Source organism: Ruditapes philippinarum, unplaced genomic scaffold, assembly GCF_026571515.1.
Source record: "Ruditapes philippinarum isolate M1 unplaced genomic scaffold, ASM2657151v2 ctg1605_1_1_1_1, whole genome shotgun sequence".
Classification (NCBI taxonomy): Eukaryota; Metazoa; Mollusca; class Bivalvia; order Venerida; family Veneridae; genus Ruditapes; species Ruditapes philippinarum.
In genome coordinates, this window is record NW_026866689.1 from 280,226 (window position 1) to 294,682 (window position 14,457).

The 14,457-nt window shown below is 29.9% G+C and overlaps 2 long non-coding RNA genes across 2 annotated transcripts; one reads left to right on the top strand and one right to left on the bottom strand.

Annotated features, from left to right (window-relative positions):
- The first annotated feature begins 399 nt into the window (after window positions 1-399).
- Window positions 400-1,617, top strand: LOC132733357 (uncharacterized). Its single transcript, XR_009626155.1, has 2 exons — window positions 400-625; window positions 776-1,617. It is a non-coding gene; the product is annotated as an uncharacterized LOC132733357 (long non-coding RNA).
- An 11,326-nt stretch (window positions 1,618-12,943) lies between these two features.
- Window positions 12,944-14,198, bottom strand: LOC132733358 (uncharacterized). Its single transcript, XR_009626156.1, has 3 exons — window positions 13,927-14,198; window positions 13,638-13,716; window positions 12,944-13,421 (listed from the first exon to the last, which is right to left on the bottom strand). It is a non-coding gene; the product is annotated as an uncharacterized LOC132733358 (long non-coding RNA).
- Between the last annotated feature and the right edge of the window lie 259 nt (window positions 14,199-14,457).

Consider the following 14,457-nt stretch of genomic DNA (forward strand, 5'->3'; position numbering starts at 1 on the left):
ATCGTTTTCGAAAAACATGATTCAAATACAGTAAATATTGGTTTCTTCAAAACTCAACAACCTATGAAAGAAGTTAAGGATGTGTTTTCAAATTAAAATTTATCCTGTTTTAAACAAAAATAGATATTGAACCAAATTAATTTTTATGACCTTTGTATCTAAAGAACTGAACTGAAGGTTTTGCTTTTTTTTAAAAGACTAACGTTTACAAAATCGTGCAGTTTACGACAAAATCAGTATGAATTATCTCTAATGAACATACTTAATCAGACGGGGATACTAGTAAACGTTTTGCATTTATTTAAATTTTTATGTTCTTGTTGAATATTCCCTTTTTCACAAAATTTAAAGTAAAATATATTTTATATAAGCTATGCCGAATAGCATCAGCAAACTTTATGCGCCGCCACGGGAGGTACGGGTTTTAGCCGTTCGTAGAGACGGCTGAACGGATAATAGCCCTACATAAAATCGTCTTGAACCAGTTAGCAATTACTAAGAAGCGTAGAAAGAGGAAGCAACAATTTTTAGAGAAAGTGATTTGATATTTAGTGATTTTATATAGCTAATTTTACGGACATTTGTGGATATCATAGGACACAAAACTTAATCTGGAAAGTACCAGGTTGGATATATTTGTTTCTTTGGTGTGATTACCACCGATTGTTTAAAAACTTTGTTTTCTTTATCTGTTTATATCGCCGTCTGTCACCGAGTCAAAACGGGAATGTGGCATTGGGTCGTATTCAAACTGGAATACGTGTGGCTATTTTAGGTCACAGTTTTATTCGTCGGCTGCATGAAGACTTTAAACAAAATTCATATCCCGCAAACTACGATTTGGAAGAGTGTTCCGTGGTCCACTTTGGTATAGGTGGCTTTAGAGTATGTGATGGTGATGCAGTTACGTATTTCAGCTCAAAATTTGGGGATTTTCTGAGACAAGTTGAGCCAAACATCGTACTTCTTCAATTAGGAGGTAACGACGTCGATTCAGTAAAATCTTCTCTGGACATTGCCAATAGAATTGAAGAAATTACAGCTCTAATTATTCAGGAGTATGCTGTAGAGAAAGTTGTAGTGTGCGAAATATTCACCTGTGCTCGACCAACGAAAGTTACGTCAGATTTATTTGAACACAAACGCTTGCATTCAGTATCAATCCTGCAAACTCTTTTGGATATGCATGATAAAGCAAGATTCTGGAAGCACAGAAGGCTGTTTTACTCACAGACTCCCATATTCCGGAAAGATGGAATCCACCTTAACCACAATGGACAGCGACGCTTTTACAGGTCCTTGAGACATGCCATCATGTCAGCTGTTAGATCGGTAATCAAGGATCGGTCGTAGGGGAGTATTGTTAATTTTTATTTTTTTTGGTATATTAGTTCATCATAAAACCTGTCTGTTGATAAGAAGTGTGGAAGGGAATAAAGCCAGTATAAATAATATGATATCATAGAATAGAATATTATAGCTTGTAGAGTCACTATATTCATAATATTATTTATGTTATCATGAAGATAATAATTACGGTATAGTCTTTACAGAGACAATTAACTTAATTATTGTTGTCTGAGAGCCATTGGGCTATAGCAGAAATTTTATAAATTTTTATAAGCCATAAATAGTCTTTAGCAAAATATAAAAAAAAACTCCAAAGTAGAATATAAACAGACAATGATCACAATCACTTAATGTCTACCATTATAATGTTCAATTGTTTGGAACACTTTCTGTGCATATCACATTAAGCACACAGATCTTTAACTTTATTCAAATTATTATGTTTGTTTTCTTTGAGCCATTGTGCTTTAGCACAGCTTTATTTTCTGTGAGCCATTTAGCATTAGCACAGGTTTTTATATTTTCTGCGAGTCCTTAGGGCTTTAGCGCAGGCTTAAATAACATGTTTTCTGTGAGCCATTGAGCTTTAGCACAGGTGTGTATATTTTCTGCGAGTCCTTAGGGCTTTAGCGCAGGCTTAAACAACATGTTTTTTTCTGTGAGCTATTGAGCTTTAGCACAGGTTCTTATATTTTCTGCGAGTCCTTAGGGCTTTAGCGCAGGCTTAAATAACTTGTTTTTCTGTGAGCCATTGGGCTTTAGCACAGGTTTTTATTTTTCTGCGAGTCTTGAGGGTTTAGCGCAGGTTTTTTTTTTTTTTTTTTCCCCTGTGAGCTTTTGAGCTTTAGCACAGGTTTTTATTTTTCTGCGAGTCATTGAGGGCTTTAGCGCTGTTTTTATTTTTCTGTGAGCTTTTGAGCTTTAGCACAGGTTTTTATTTTTTCTGCGAGTCATTGAGGGCTTTAGCGCAGGTTTTTATTTTACTGTGAGCTTTTGAGCTTTAGCACAGGTTTTTATTTTTCTGCGAGTCATTGAGGGCTTTTAGCGCAGGTTTTATTTTTCTGTGAGCTTTTGAGCTTTAGCACAGGTTTTTATTTTTTTGCGAGTCATTGAGGGCTTTAGCGCAGGTTTTTATTTCACTGTGAGCTTTTGAGCTTTAGCACAGTTTTTATTTTTTTGCGAGTCATTGAGGCCTTTAGCGCAGGTTTTTATTTTACTGTGAGCTTTTGAGCTTTAGCACAGGTTTTTATTTTTCTGCGAGTCATTGAGGGCTTTAGCGCAGGTTTTTATTTTTCTGTGAGCTTTTGAGCTTTAGCACACGTCTTTATTTTTCTGCGAGTCTTTAGGGCTTTAGCGCAGGTTTTTATTTTTCTGTGAGCTTTATTTAAGTTATTTAATGACTGGACCGCCATAAATTTATGTTTACTTACTTAATGTGTGAATATATCTTTTTAAATAGCATAAACACTTAGGTTATGAAAGAGGAAGATAGAGAAATTGTCTATCTGGCAGTAATTTGTCATGGTCATTAATGCCAGATGCAAGATGCCTTGGAAGTAAGTTAGGGTCATAAAACTTTGTTCATGCTTAATTCAGTACCCCTGCAGAGATATTGGTATCATCAAACAGGATAATAGTAACATTGAACTGTGAATTCTTTGATGTAGGCATTGATATACATTCTCATCCCTAAGATGTCCATGCTTTATTGTATTGCTAGCTAATAACTTTATCAGTATGTTTAAGCAAATGGAAGTAGAATGATCATAAACAATAAAAGATAAAAATAAATAATAATGATAATAAATATTGAAATACAAAAGTAAATAAATAAAAAATGAATACATATTAAACAAGTGAACAAAGTATTAAAACTTAATACATATCTATATATGTATATATTTTGTTATATAAGTAAATAGTAATAAAAAAAAAAAAAAAATAATATATATATATAATAATAATAATAATAGATAAAAAAAAATAAATAAAAAATAAAAAATACATATATATATATATTATAAGAATCATAAAATGTTATTAATTAATAATAGCCAGAATTTTAATGGGTGGTATCTCTTATATGGCAACATGAAATTAAAATGATAAAAAAAACATAAGCATATATTAATTACGAATTAAATAAAATTATGGATTTATTCTTATTAAGAATTTAAAGTGTTACTATTTTTAATTTAAATATTTGCTGCAAAGGCCATGCCTCCAGTGTCATGTACCAGATTATATTAATCTGGTACTATTATAATAGTAGTCAGTTCCTAATGAATTGATATTTAATGTTTCAGCGGCAAAGGCCATGCCTCCATGTCATGTACCAGATTATTATATTAATCTGGTACTATTATAATAGTAGTCAGTGTTTTTGATTTTGTTATGAATAACAAAACCTTAAATAAATAAAATATGGCAGTTTTATTATAATTATTGTTATTTTATTTTCGTATCGACTGACCGTTATACTCTTCAATACAATTACTACCGACATACATATCCGCTATGTAAAACAACAGTTAAGGGAATATACCTTTGAAAATGAATTTATGTTTTTGTTTGAAAAACAAGGTACTTGTTCTCTCTCATTTATTTTACAGGAGAGCCTTGAAGAGAATCTACAAACTTTGCTTACAGCTACTAGTAAATACAAAATTACGGAAGTACCAGTGTACGAGATTATACCACAAAACATTAAAGAAGGACATCCACATACAGGGAATAATTAGTTTTATAAAGGAAATAAAACCTAAACATGACCACAAACAATCTGACGGATGGAAACACTTAGATGACTGTTCTTACATTCCAGCATTTGGAATAAAAAAACAATAAAAAAAAACAAAAAAAACAAAAAAAAAAACAAAAAAAAAACAAAAAAACAAAACGATTTCTTCAAAATAAAAACTGATGCAAAAAACAAACCGACTCCAAATATTTCAATTTTTTAACATTTCTTGAGTGTGAACCATTTCATAAATCTTTCATATAAGTACATGATAAAATACATGAGGCACCTTGAGGAGTTTGACAATTTTACATATCATGTATACAATATCATTGGTGAGACTTTCTGGATTTTGATTACAACTTTAAGACACTGACACTGATCTGTGATATCTTGTGAAACTTTACCCACTGCTACCATAATTGGGGTGTATGGTAATAAGTAGACAATTCATTTAGACATAAATTTAAAAGTCGAAAGAGTATTAATAACACACCTTTTTTTTATACTGACAAACTCATATTTTATAGTGACTGATTGTCATAATAACATAATAACAATTTAGTTAAATTTCAACAAATGAATTTTTTGTAAAATTAATTATTTGTTGGAAGTTCTCGTTGCGATATCGGGCTACAAGTACATGCAAGTCTGATAATTTACATAATTTTAGCATATACCATTGCCTGCCTGCAATGCAGAAATGATAATCATTACAATATTACATAACACTGCTGATAGTACTATTGAACACATGCAATGTTAGTTGATAGGTAATCAATATCACTGTAGTGTAGCGTAGTTTAAGTACCTGTGTTAATTAATACCAACATGTAACAAATCGTATGGATGATTTTATAGGCATTTAATAGGTCCATTTTGTTAGACTTATCAATCTGAAACTTACTTCTGAAGCATTTAAAGAATTATATTCATGTAATTCAGTACAACTGAATTTATAAGATGGTAACGATTATGAAAAATTACAATCCTAGCGTGTGTTTATTATTAACGTCGAAAGTGTTATTTACATTATATGTTATTCATTTAATCACGAGTTTCTTTATAAATTTTAGAAATACTATACATTGTTATTTTAACACATATTTGTTGATAAATAAATGTGTTGTTTTATTTACGACACCATTTAAACATATTGTGATGTATTCTAAGTATATTAGCAATAATTATGCGTTATTGACGTTAAAACATTCCCTAAATTGACTACGTATGTAACACAGTGATATTGTGTCTATAACACATTTCTAATTTGCAGCATCATTGTGTATGTTAAATATGAGATGCTAGAATGAAAGATATAACTTTTTGGTTGAAATTGATTTAATTTGACAACATTGTCAAGATTTATGCATTAAACGATTTACAAGTTAATAGATTTTAATCTAATAGAGTGAATATGTGAGCATTACGATAATCCCAGGTTTACGACACTAGTTTAACATATGGGGGTGTATATTAACTACATGTATGTGTTGTTTAAATATTAATTATAATGTATGCATTAATTATAAAATTATATTGTATTTTATTTTCAAACTATGGCATCCTGTACCTAATAAATATTGTTGTTATGAGACAGTACTTGTTTAGATATTAGTTTAACATATTGGGGTGTATGTTAAATATGTAGTGTTTAAATGTTAATTTTAACTTGTAAATTGAATTAACAATTACCTAAAGTTTGTATGTTCTTTTCGAACTATGCATTCACTTAAGGAATAAAATGTCTTAATAAATTAAATCACAGTTAGACTAGTTTAACATATTGAAGTATATGTTAACTATGTATTGCTTAAATGTTAATTATAGCTTATATATTGAATTTAATTTATCAGTTTAACAAATCAAAATGTTTTTGTAGTTTAACGCACAAGAGTGATAATAAACTATGTATAAATAACACAGTTAATCCTAACTTTATTTTGAACTTCATGTTTTACTTAAGAACAGTTTGTGATAAATATACATTGATAAGATGAGATAAGATAAGATCTGTTTTATAGTGACTCTAATTTTAACATTCTTGGTTTTTCAAGAACAATACTAATAGTGATAGTAAGTGTATTTTTATATGTATATACTTTTATATGTAGACAACAAGAATTTTCATAATTATCTATATTTTTGTCTGTAAATTGTAAATAATCTTTATGTCACAATTCGTTTTATTAGTAACCATCAACCAATTTCTTTAAGATATGTATTTCAACTTATACTGTAACGTTAATTAAATCTGTTCTATATGTCTAGAAATTTACAATTGATTATTTTATATGTCTGAAATATATTACAACTGTATATTTCTTTGATCTTATGACAGCACAATAACAGCAGGAGGCGCGCAAATCGTACACTTTTGGACTTTTACCCTATTATAAGTTTCCTTTTGTTTTGTTTACTTTCTAATTTTGCATATTATCATTTTGTTACTCAAAATGCATTAACTTAACTTTTATGTTTTAGCAGCCTACTTACTTGAAGTAAAGGTTTGTAAAATATTTTTCAAGGATGTAGCCCTACATCAAGTGGGTACTAGACACAAGATAAAAGGGCACAGGTTTCCAGACTATGGTTTTCCTGGGCGAGTCGACCACGATTTGAAAAATATTTAATGATCAGTAGTTTACATGTATATGATATATACAATATTTTTTATATACAATATTATATATACATATCTATATTTTTACATACATGTGTAAATGTGGGTGTTTTTTGTTGTCCAACTTTGTGTCATTTTTATAAAGTTTTTTACATTGTTGGTTTTTGTTGTTCGACTTTTGTGTCATCTATTATAATGTTTACTACAATTGTTTTCTATATAAAAGCGTATTTGGAGTTTATTGGTTAATCTTTTTGATTATATCATAATCTATTATTAAGCAATAAAGTCGGCCGGTATCAGCTGAACATTGTTTATAATGATGCAAAGACTTTATTGTTAACTAATTTAAAGACTTTTAGTTGCTGGTTGTAATCTGGACCAATCCATTATTAAAATTGTTAATACCATTATTAAAATTGTTAATATTTTTGTGGCATATCGATCTTTAGGCAGTCAACACAAAATGTCAACATTTTAATTTGTACATAATGAACATCACTTGCTTGGGCTTGGTGACAATAGTTATAACATTGTGTGTATATGTATTCGGGTCACTTGCTGGGGGCTTGTGACAAATGATATGTTTGATTATTATTTCATTAAATAGCATAGGTTGGTTAGCTTCAGTTAAAAAAGAAAAAATAGTAAAAAAAAAAAAAAAAATAATACCATTAACCAATTTTTATACCGTTCGGGAATTTCTGTTAAATAAAGCCTTTATTGGTTAAAGTTTCAAGATTCATTAATCTTGGTCTTCTCTTCCTATGCAAGTGAATGTGGGAAAGCTAGTCTAATTCTAGTTTTATGGCGTTTTTCTTACGAAACCCTCACTTCTTACTATTATAGTAGAACTCGATTAATTATATTCCTTAAATGGTATTTTCTATATTGTATTAATTTGCATGAATATTGAGTATGTACATTCTTGCACATGTTTAAGTATTGTTGGTTAAAACAATAAACAGAGGCCATACCTTATAGTATGGTATGGCCATTAAACACAATTTGATAGTTTGTTATTCCTCGCGTGGCAGTTCATAAAGTTTATTATCATGGTATAATAGACAAGTCTACCATTTATAACAACGTACTTTAACTCGCAACATTACGAAATTTTTTTCAAATGTATCATCCTTATTTATAAGGTGAAATGGTGTAAACTATCATTTATAAAGGGCTATATTCCGTTAACCGGTAATCTGTCAATAAAACCTCAAGATATCACACTAACAGCAAAATATTAAGGACATTGATCTGTCTTCAATTTTCTTAAGACTTACGCATGTTCCTTAAAACGTAACAGGAAATATTTAGATTAATCATGATGTATGAGTTTGTGTGTTGCTTTTTTCTGTGTTTATGCTTTTTTTATATTTATCACCCTGTCGGCTATTATGTACGAAAGGCTAACATAGACATATGCTACACATGTAAATTAGGTTCTTTCATAAAAATGTCTACTTCATTTCAAAACATACTATGCATTTGGATATACTTTTTGTTAAGGTTTTACGTCGCTACAATACAGTTCAGGTCATATTGCAACCTAAGGTCCCCTCCATGCAATGTTACGGGCTCGAACGGGCACCCAAGTAGAACATTTCGTAATCTAGCAAGGACAAGGGTCAATCTAAATGCCCTCCACCCCCTTAAGTGGGGGCACAAAAATATCACAATAATATTCACTTTTGCAAATGACATGAGAGTATCTACTCCTGAACAGACCCTTACCCTAACCCTTTATTAAAATTCAGTCATTTTTACACACCAAAACTATCATATATTTGCATACAATCCTAAATCAGAGAGTACAATCAATAAAACTAGCTTATTCTAAGATTAGATTGAATCTTATTAATCAACTGTCTGCTATTGCTGAGAATTAAGAGATGTGTCTGCTAAGGTTTGGTCAGTGTCCTATAATGTAATTTATAATTACATATCATACAAGTTCTCGTTTCGCATAACAAAACATATACTCTACTATATCATTCAATTTATCCATTACTGTCATAAATTTAGGTATTAAGATATTCCAAAAGATATTCAATGAAAATCAAAATCTGTTATTATAAGATCCTCACACAAAATGTTTTCCACAAATGCAGATGTTTGTTACTGTTGCACTTATTTCGGGGATGGCACTTCAAATCCTCAAAAATATATCTTTGAATATATACAAGGCACGAACGTGCACGTGAGAAAAACCACCGGCGTTCTAGAAGCTAGCTAGATAAAAAAATCATTGACGGGATCCGAACAAACGCAGTCAATGCAAAGTGTTTCTAAAATTAACGACCTTCAGCAGCCGGCCATAGACAAGGACGCCCAACAAATATGTACACGAAGAAACACAAAACGTTTCTTTAAACGTATGTTTTACCAACGTCACTAAACAAACCCTTATCATATAGCGCAATTAAGAAAACGGCAGGAATTACTAGCACATATCTGCACGTTCCTATTATCCTATAACGGAATTCAGGTGCTCGCATAAGCCATAAATCATCGATAATCAAATTAGGTATTTCGCTCCCAAAATGTAAATTTCACCGTTACTGCATTGATCTTTTTGTATGATATATTTCCATTTCAATTATATAGTGACACCATGATTCCTAAAGAACGCACAAAAAGGCACAATTTAAAATAAGATGCAGGCTCGGTTTAATTTAGCCTGTTTATGGACAGTTTTCTTTTAAAACTTATATTTGTTTCCTATGTTTACATTATATTATCATTATCATCTTATAATTCCTGTATTTCAATCAGTGATAAACATTTGATAACCAAAATTGAAAAATGATACTTAAATTGCAAAAACGAATGGACATAGAAATGGAATAAAAGTTAACTTAAGATAAAAACAGTCAAGAAATTCTATTATCAACTTAACTAAACAAAAAAAGATTAATGTTCTGTAAACATGGTAAATGAATAATCAGCAAGTAGAAAAAATATCTGTCGATAATGTTAAAATGCATACTAAATAATGAAGCAAGGAACCTTTCTTAGTTTAAAAATGCATTAATGGAGAATGACAGTAATAAACAATGGTTTGTCAATGACAACGGATATCATTTTCATTTTTTTTTCGAACTAAGTTACTAAAACTAGTTTTATTCATCGGTCAGAAATGAAATTCCAAGTTATTATATTACAAACTTTGCCACCAGTGGTAAGTTATTAGTTTTCAAACGTATTGAATTATCTACAATTGGTATTAGTGTCTGCACGATGTCTATCTATTTATTTAGAGGATTAAAATCATCACTATACACAGTGTACCAAAATTATAGAAATTAATTTCAACCCTGTTTTCTGTTAATATGTTATGTCCTTCATTATCTTTTAGTAACATAGTCTGACAGAATTTTACTACGTTATGAGTTCCATATTGCACTGAATTAACCAAAAGTTCATATTTTGTCTGTTGATATATCCCAGGAGGGGAGTATGTATTCTATATATTATATAAGCTGGGTTATATTATGCAGTATTGTTATTTCAAACTAACACTGGACAGCGAAATCTAATAATACCAATATGATAAACAAGCATTTAATCTTTCTGATTTGTCTCAGGTAACTTATACATATATGCATGCTATACATGCCATAGTGATTATACGGACACGAAGTTATACATTAAATATTTGTGTAAATTATTAACAAAAGACCACTGGTACAACACGAGATTTTTATGTTTTTTGTATTACATTCTCAACACATTATACAATGTTTTACAATTTACTCGGACTTACCAAATGTGAATATAATACTCGTTTGTTTATATATATTTCCTCAATTCAATATGTTTCATACATGTATGTAAATGAAGAAGTGCCATAATATAATATACCATTGATAATCACTACAACATTAATGAGAAGTGATTTATTCTTCTTGAAAAGTGTTGATAACAGAAACTTATTCCACTTAGTCCAAATCGTAATTAAAAGAATTATTTCAAGCGCTCAACGCAGTTTATAAAATATTTATAAAAAGATAGTGAGAGTAAATCTACGATATACAAAACAATTAAGACACAAACGTTCCCTATGACATGTATTTGTTTGCATATAAACATATAAATAGAAAATTCTGTGTGCATCTTAAACGATCAGAAAATATGCTAAAAGGGTAATGCATTTTACTTCGAAGTTTTTTGTTCTATTTGAAGATAAAGTAGAATATGTACTTGGCATTTTAGTATATATAAATACTAATAGAAGCGTTTGAGTCTGCAATATTTTCATTTCTGCCGTTGTATACGTTCTTTAGGGATTCTACTTTTTTAATACGTTTAAAATCTTGAATACTTAGATACACATATATATATATGCTTCTTTTAAATTTGAATCTCGAATGTTGTATCGTTGCAATAAATTGTCTACAGCTGCCAGGCATAATATAACACGATATTGAACCTCCTTTTACTAAACAAAACAAATTATCCTATATCATACTTCTTTGTAGAGTAAGACATGAACATAAGGCGAACATACGTGACTCCATGAAACATTGAAAGTCTCCTTTATAAAGCTACATTACATGTACCTGAATACAAACGCCTGGGGATATACGATATCTTAGATCTGTAGGGTTTTTTTGCACTACGTTATTTAACTTTTCTTTAAACGCTCCATGAGCCTCAGAAATGGATTTTCCCTCTTAAGAAAAGTGCAAACAATTGTTATATTATTAGTTATAAAGATTTTTGGCAGGTAATATGGCCATATATAAACGATTGTTTGTATATATAATCCGAGCCGCTAGGCTTTTGTAAGAAACGATGATAATAATTGTAATACTTTTACTTTTCTGAAGATATGTTTTTAAGATGTCCCTAACAAAATTGTAGTTTAAATAAGTATCACTTTTATTAAACAAATGTAGAAAATAAGATAACGCCAAAGAACACGTGCCTTGCAATCTGTAAGGGTATATATTCTTCAGTTCTTCTTGATAAATACAATAATATATCTAATAATATAGTGTTTGATATTTGATGTGGTTGTATCTTGATCAATAATTTTAGACAAAGTTATAACCTGCGTGTTATTTACGACTAAACAGACTTTTCATTTGACACCTTAAAAGGAATAATAATTCATTGACATATTATACACAATGTTTCCAATTATAACAAACCGTTTGATGATATAGTACCTGAAATTGAATGTAAATGTAACTAAATGTAAACTGCACTTTTGTATTTTAGTTCAGACTTCAGCCTCCAATTAATTACTTCATTAATATATATACTAACGTTTGAGTTCAAGAACGCACAAACATGCATGATTTTAATCACTTTAACAATAACAATCAACGATCAATCTTATAAACATCCTAATGTTACACGTCCGCTTTAAAAGGTAATGAAATAGTCTACAAATATTGTCAACTGGGTCCTGGGTTCAAATCTAAGTAGGGTCAACATTTTCTATGTTTTTGATTAACTTTCAGTGTTTCATTTAACTTAAATAATGTATAATTCCCTATTTGCAAGAATTTGAGAAAAATGGTACAGTTTAATAATATAATTTGTATTAGGTGTATATTGGCTAAATAATGTTACATTCATTGACAAATGTGTTACCAGATGTTTTCAAAGTCTAATATTAAAACAACTCGATAAAAAAATTTACATTTAACAATTGACCGTGTCATTATGAATTACTTAGTTGCATCTAAGCTTGTGAAATGCATAATGTTTTGTGAAAAATATTTCATGTTTTGTGAATGTGTATCATATATTGTGCAGCTATCATGAGATATGAGCTTTAGAAGCATGAATAAGGTAATGATTCACATACATATCACAAACTATATAACCTGTCTAATGTTGCACTAAACGTTCTATTACAGAACATTGAGTCTGTTATTATACCAGAGAGTGTTAAGATTTGAATTTAAAAAAATGTCCAATCTTTCTAATATTCCTAGGTCATAACTGAAGGTGTGCATGGAACATTTTATCTCTATGGACAAATGTTGACAAATGATGTTACTTTTTTATCTATAAAACGACTTAACAAGGGTTCATCGTATTGCACATTAATGTGTGTAAATTATCAAATATTTTTCGATCAGCTTATTGAAATAACTTTGATTTTCAAAAGTTTCAAAAACAAAGAAATCTTCCAACAATAAATGTCACATTCGTGACTCATTTTATAATCTCATTTTATAATCTCTTAATACCATGCCGCCTAAACTAGCTATGTAAACAAAATTTACTTAGCTAAACAATTACATAAAAAGATAAATAGCCAAAAGGAAAAATATAAAAAAATAAATTTGTTATTTAAGTAGATCTAGTCAAAAATAAATATAGGTGCAGAAATGAAACTTTTCACAAAATATACAATACTCACAAATTTTACATATGTACAAAATAGGCTGCTTGACCACTCACTGTCTCTGTAAAATACATAATCTCAAAACACAAAGTCCATGATCGTTCCACTAGTCTGAAGTTCCGTCGGTTCCATATGTAACATATCTCCTCCCCCGTACAAGAAATCAAAATGGTCCGGTGTTGTATAATACGTTGGGCGCCATCTGTGGCCAGGTGGGCTCCAGCCCATGTACGTACATAAGAGTAATGGCCAACCACACTGGCCCCAGCCAGCAGTCAGTATAAGGGTCCAATACAACAAAAGGCTGTGATCGAGTATACTATATATATATTTCTCAAACCCTGTAAATTAACAAATACAACATATTACTAAATCACAAAAGTATAATACATTTATTGATGTATACATGATATAGGAGTTTAATATATTAATTATGGTTATATTATGTTATAAATTCACACTGTGGTCAAGTCAGCCATTAGTCCTTACTTAAAATAATTAATGAACATATTTAAACCTTAAATGAAATTAAACAAAGAATACATATATCTACATACCAATTGTGGATCAGGTTTCATATACTGTATAGGTAATACACCTCTGTTTCTCTCACTGACTCTTACTGTGCTCTATTAACTGTAAATGGTTAAATGACAAGTGATAATACAAGATAGTAAATAGTGATGTACCAATTACCAAATTATTAGAAATATAAGCTGCCATCTTGATTACAATGTACATGTCCAATATACATGTTTACACAAATACTAAATTAATACAAATAAAGCATTGCTCATTTGTGACTCAAAAAAGATGAATCAATAGTAATAAATAAGACCAACCAACCTCAACCTTCAATTTCCAAGAAACACCAAAATAGTTATAATAAAATTAATATAAAGTTCAGCAAAGCTAGTTCACATTTGACTTCTCAGTATCAAGACTTGTGCAAGAGTGAACACTATATCACATGACCACAATAATTGGTTCAAAAACAGCGGGAATTCAAATGCTTGACTAATCACTCAAATTTACAATGAAAGGGAGATTATAGACAACTCTGTAAAACTAAAATGTGAAAAGTTTAAAATAAACGAAAAGATCAAAAACACGAACTGGTTACATCGAGACACTATGTAAAATGTAAATCAGCAACCTGCTTAAAGCCCCTAGCCCCGGATAAAGCAGTATTCTGCAATGTCAAATATATTATTATAATTCATAACCACCCAAGAAAAAAAAACTTTTTACAGCTGTTACAATTGCCAGTCATTTTAACGATATAATAAATATTATTTGCATAAAATCCTTAATTTGAGATTGCAATCATGATAAAACTAGCTTATTCTTAGATAAAAATTTAATCTTATTAATCAA